The 6,000-nt window shown below is 43.3% G+C and overlaps 1 long non-coding RNA gene and 1 pseudogene across 6 annotated transcripts in view; both read left to right on the forward strand.

The window, feature by feature from the left end:
* LOC123388932 overlaps nucleotides 1–3,357 on the forward strand; it is a 30,224-nt gene extending 26,867 nt beyond the window's left edge. For 4 of the 6 annotated variants that reach the window (XR_006603442.1, XR_006603441.1, XR_006603440.1 and 1 more), the window contains exons 7-8: nucleotides 77–390; nucleotides 1,903–2,408. This is a non-coding gene — a long non-coding RNA (uncharacterized LOC123388932). Of the gene's footprint in view, nucleotides 1–76; nucleotides 1,845–1,902; nucleotides 2,409–2,576 lie in introns of those variants that run through there. The other 2 variants (XR_006603445.1, XR_006603444.1) reach the window with 2 other exon arrangements.
* Nucleotides 3,358–3,687: 330 nt separating this feature from the next.
* On the forward strand, nucleotides 3,688–4,561 carry LOC123388935 (annotated as a pseudogene).
* The last annotated feature ends 1,439 nt before the right edge of the window (nucleotides 4,562–6,000 follow it).

Genomic DNA, 6,000 nt, shown 5'->3' on the forward strand with positions numbered 1-6,000 from the left:
AAATTATACACATATATTTGAGCTTTTAGAAACTGTTGTGCCTGGATCTTCTTTCCTGGTCTCTCTGTTTTTGCAGCGTATAGCCCACATTACAGCCATGCTGCAGCAGTCCCTGGGAGGCTGTTGCTAGAAGGGCTTCAGACTTCCAATGTGGATATCATACGGCACTGCCTCCGGACTTAAGCTACATTTGACAAGACACGGGATGCAGAGGCGTTAGTTGGTCAAGTACTGGTGAAACCGTACATGGATGAGGTTTGTGCCCCCATGCACCTCATTCCACAAACACAGAGCATCTAATCTGGCTTCGTTTCTTGACTGGGTGCGAGAGAGCTCAGGGCTCTTCCTTGAAGATGCTCTTAGTTCCTGCTCTTCTGGATGTAAGAAAAGGTTGGTCCCGCTTGGAGCCCATCAGCATGGCAGGAATCAGGCATGCACTCTTTTCTCTTCCAGTGATGCCATAACTCAGGGATCATCTTAATTTAGTAGGGGTGAGGGACTTGCCTAGGAAGAAGGTACGGATCAGAACATTTTCAGGTCAATTTCCATTTCCATAAGTTATACGTTAATGAAGTTGCCGAAAAGCGTGACCCCACCAAGGCGCCCGTGCCCACTGGAGAAGCTGGAAGGCAGCTCTGTACACAGGGAAAGTCTGTGAGGGGAGGCGTCTTCGCAGAATTGATGTGGCTTAAGTCTTGAAGACCATGGGGGAGTTTGCCAGGCTAGGAAGGTGGGAGGGAGGGAATATTCAAAGGGCTTTGAAGGGCGAGTTAGTGGGGTAGTACCTTAAGTCCGGAACTTGGTTACCCAGTGTTCTTGACCTATAAGGATACAGTTAAATACAGGGAGTCAGTGTATCCTGCCTCTGAGTGGCCGGAGTATGGGCTGCACCATGTGAGACCGCCAGCAATCAGCAGCTTCCAACTTAGAGAGCGTCGGTTTCATCTAGTTCAGGCTGACAGAAGTCATGAAGCCAGTCTCAGCGTTTGAGGGCTTTCTTCCAGTCACCTGCCAGTGCGAGTGCTCTTTCTGTCCAGTAAGTATAAAGCTACCCACCATGACTTCAGGATGAAAGGCTTCCAGTTTTAAAACGAGACAGTATCCCAGTGATAGAAGTGAAATTGAAGGATTAATTTCAGTAATCTTCTCAGCTTCATTAAGACTATAAAAGTAAATGATCTGTCAGTTCTTTGTATGTATCCTATTATAGTTCATAGCTCTCTCTGTGGGGGTGAAAAAGATCACATTATTCTATGTCACTAAATGAAAATATTTTAGTTGTTTAATTTATGTCCTTTTCATTGAACTGAATCTAATATGCTAAATTAGGGAAGTACTTTACGTTTCCGTGTCGTTAAGTGAACTGTGGCCACGTTTGTATTTTAAGTTTGTATGCTTGTCATTCACCTCCTGCAACTCAGCCTCACCAAAAAAATAATAAAATACTAAAGCAAAATAAGATGTGTTTTCTTCCATCACTTTCCATCTCAGCCCTTTCCCTGTTCTGGAGAAGGTAGAGGATAAGGCCAGGGTGAAGATGGTACAGAGCTGTTGTCTGCGGATACAGTATTTCGCTTTTAAGCTCAGAAGGGAAGCAGATGAGTGTGTGTGATGTTTTAGCTTCAGGCCAGTCTCTGTCCCTCAGCCTCTGTGTCCCCCAGGGTTGGAGCAGTATTCCCAAATCCCGGGACCCAGATTTTCATGCCGTTGTTACTTACCTCCTGTTTCGAAAGCATACTGAGTGGGGAGGAGGAAGGACGAAGTGCATTTGTAAGGTTTACTCGATTCTTTTCTCTGTAGTGTATAGTTCATACTTCTCTTTTAGGAGCTTTAAAAACAAACAAGAACACAAACAAATAAATAAATAAATAAATAAAAATAAAACGCTCTTCCTTCTGCTAGGGAATTGTAGAGCAGATCGTTGAGTCTCATCCGGACGGCCTGAAGATCATGTATGCTAATAAGCTCCTGGAGTTCGTTCCTCACCTCTGCCACCTTCTTCGAGAGGTCACAGGAGGAGCCATCTCAAGGTGATGTAAACTGCTGTGTATGCACCTGAGCTCAGTTTAGTGACCACCTGTCACCTCCTCTTGTGCTGCTGATCCCTGACTGTCCTGACTGACCCAGGAACGTGTGCTCTTCCCTATTTGTTACCAGTGCTGTGAGGCAGGTGTCGCTTGCCTGGGTTTACAGGGAGGGAATGAAGAGTGGGGACGAATCTCAATGGTGACATTTGTGTGACTCCAGAGCCTCTGCTTTTCTCTTGTCTATACTTTCTCCTTAACCAGGTTCAAAATCAAAATTGGTTTCCTTCCATTATTGTGATGTCATCATCGGTCTAGAAATACCAATTCATTTTAATTCAACACGTTTTATACTGATGGCAATTAAAGTCATGTTCGGTTTTCCTTCCCTCTCTTATTTCATTTCCATGGCTTTCCAGTTCTGTTTCATGAATATCCCATTACCTTCCACCATCTCCATCATCCCAGTCCAGACCTTTGTCGCCTTTTGTTCGAGGGAGGCGGCCTCTCCCCACCTGGTCTCCCAGCTCCACCTGTCCCTCTTCATTGCAGCCCTCGGCTGTCCCACCTGCCCAGAGCTCTGCAGCCTTCCTGAGTCGCTCGTGGCTTCTCATCACCCACAGAGGAGCATCCAGTCTTCCTGGCGCAAACTGTGACCCTTGGTGCTTGAGTCCTAGTGGTGCTCTGCTGTAGAACTTTCTACTGTGGAACTTTCCCCCATACCACTATTGTTCCTGGCCACACAGGAGCACTTGACCTTCCCTAACACACCTGGTACAGAAGATCCCTGACTTCACCTTGGTTCAGTTTATGGTTTTTTGACTTTTTATAATAGTGCAGAAGTGATATGCATTTAGTTCGGATCTTTTCCCAGGCTGGCGATCTACAGTAGGGTCCCCTTTTGTAATGCTGGGCAGGGGCACCGAGCACAGCCCCCAGCAAACCACGTGATCATGAGGGTCAGCAACCAACACACTTGAACCGTCCTGTTCTGGCTTTCAGTGCAGTGTTCAGTAAGTTACATGAGATACGAGACAATTTATTGTGAAATAGGCTTTGTGTTGGAGGATTTTGCCCAACTGTGCAATACTGTAAGTGTTCTCAACACATTTAAGGTTGGTGGGGCTAAGCTCTGATGTTCAGTCGCTTAGGTGTTTTCCATGCATTTTCAACTAAAGAGATTTCCAGCTGAACAATGGGTTTATTAGAAGCCGAGGCCGTCATAAGCCGAGGAACATCTGTCTATACTGTGCGCCTCTGTGTTTTCCTTCATTGCTTCCTGTCTCTTATCCCTTTGTCTTTCTGTTGATCTGTCACTCCACACGAAGCTCCAGTCAAATACAACTTCTTTTTTTTTAGGTTATTTATTTATTTACTTATTAGAGAAAGCATAAGCAGAGGGGGAGGCAAAGAGTGAAGCAGGCTCCCCACTGAGCAGGCAGCCCGATGTGGGACTCGATCCCAGGACCCTGGGATCATGACCTGAGCCGAAGGCAGCGGCTTAACCCACTGAGCCACCCAGGAGCCCCATGAAGGCTTTTTTTAAAGAACAAGAACTTCAGACTATATCTTTATCCTATAAGTTCCCACTACAACTGGCTTCTGTCTTGGCCAACATTTAGCCATTCAGATAAAGTCCGTATTTAGTGCTTCGTGTGTATGCATGTGTAAAATAAGAGGACAGTCATTAATCTTTAAGATTGTGTATAATAACCGTGAAATAAGGATTCTTGATACACAAGGTCTCGCCTGGGGAAAACAGCTGGGGAACAGTATGCAGTTTTCAAATGACGGAGGGGAAATACGCATTCGGTTATGAGAAAGGGAAGGAGAACAAGACCAAATATTAATAAAAGGGAAAAAAGCTTTTTCTGCCATCTTTCCGTGCCGCAGTAACAGTGTGAACAAATGTCCCACAGATGCCCTCAAGAACATTAACACTGCTGAAAGGGGGGGCGAAGGCCAGGTTCTTAGGAGGCCATGCACCAAAGTCATCGTCCCGTTTCCTCACTGTGATGACGAAGAATGAGTACATTGGCAAATTTGAAATTATTGATGACCACAGAGCTGGGAAAACTGCAGTGAACCTCACGGGCAAGTTAAACAAGTGTGGCATGACCAGCCCTAGACTTGTATAACTGAAAGATCTAGAAAAGTGGCAGAATATTTCCATCCCCTCAGTTTGGTTTCACTGCATGGAAAAATTCTTCTGGCATCATGCACCATGAAGAAGGAAGAATCCAGGCAGGAGGGAAAATCCTGGGATTCCTCTTTCCTAGAAATATAATATACATGGCACGTGAAATGCCTCAATGGGAAAAAAGAAAAAGGAAAATAAATTACAGTCAACTAATGTTTGACAAGGGTGCCAAACAATTCAATGGGGGTAAGAACAGTATTTTACTCCCAAGCAGCCACATGCAAATAATGAAACAGGAGTCCTGCCTCACACCATACAGAGAAAATAACCCAAAATGCATCAAAGACATAAATGTAAGCATTAAAATGATAAAGTTCGGGATGCCTGGGTAGCTCAGTTGGTTGGACAGCTGCCTTCTGCTCAGGTCATGATCCCGGAGTTCCCGGATCGAGTCCTGCATCAGGCTCCAAGCTCCACAGGGAGTCTGCTTCTCCCTCTGACCTTCTCCTCGCTCATGCTCTCTCTCATTGTCTCTTTCTCAAATAAATAAATAAAATCTTTTAAAAAATAAAAATAAAGTAAAATGATAAAGTTTTCAGAAGAAAACACAAACGTAAATGTTAGTGGTCTTGAATCTAACAACAGCTCCTCAGCCATAACACTAAAGTACAAGCAACTTAAAAAACATAATAAACAAATAAATGGGACTCAACCAAAATGTCCCAGTTTTGTGCTTCCAAGGACCTCATTGACAAAGTCAAAAGACAAGCCACTAAATGGGAGAAATTATTTGCAGGTTATATGCAAGGAACATGCATTCAGACTGTGTGAAGAATTCTTAAAACTCAAATAAAAAGACAACCAAGTTAAGAAATGAGCAAAGAGAGGCGCCTGGGTGGCTCAGCGGGTTAAGCTGCTGCCTTCGGCTCAGGTCATGAACTCGGAGTCCTGTGATCGAGCCCCGCATCGGGCTCTCTGCTCAGCAGGGAGCCTGCTTCTTCCTCTCTCTCTGCCTGCCTCTCTGCCTGCTTGTGATCTCTCTCAATAAATCTCTCTCAAATAAATAAATAAAATCTTTTAAAAAAATGAGCAAAGAACTTGAATACACATTTCTCCAATATTCAAATGTATACATTAATATATAAATGTATATATATAAATATATTTTACATGATCATATATTTATATAAACATATTTATGTGAATATATTTACATTCTTAAATATGTATTTAAATATAAATAAAATATGAAATATATAATATATATTTAAAGATACATATAAGGGATATATAAAATATATGGGACAATAAGCACATGAAAATATGCTCAACATCACTAATCATTCGGGAAATGCAAATCAAAACCATGGTGAGATACCACCTCCCACCCTCGTGGATGGCTACTATCAAAAAACCCAAAAGCAGGTGTTGGAAGGATGTGAAGAGCTGGAACCTGTAAATTGCTGGTGGGCTTGGAAAATGGTGCAGCCACATTAGAAACGGTTTAGTAGCTCCTCAAAATGCTGAACACAGAGTTGCCGTATGACACACCAATATCACTCCTGTGTATAGAGCCAAGAAAAAACTATGCCCACACAAAAACTTGTGCATGAAGGTTTAGGGTTTATTCGTAATAGTGAAAAGGTGAGAACAACCCAGATGTTCATCAACTGATGAAGAGATAAATAAAATGTGATCCATCCAGCCAGTGGAATATTATTCAGCCTTGCAAAGGAATAGAATTTTGATATGTGCCACGACACAGAGGAGCCTTGAAAACATTCTGCTGATTGAGAGAAGTCAGTCACAGAAGACCACATACTGCATAATTTGATT

This window comes from Mustela putorius, unplaced genomic scaffold, assembly GCF_011764305.1.
Source record: "Mustela putorius furo isolate JIRA1106 unplaced genomic scaffold, ASM1176430v1.1 tig00003926_pilon_pilon_pilon, whole genome shotgun sequence".
NCBI lineage: Eukaryota > Metazoa > Chordata > Mammalia > Carnivora > Mustelidae > Mustela > Mustela putorius.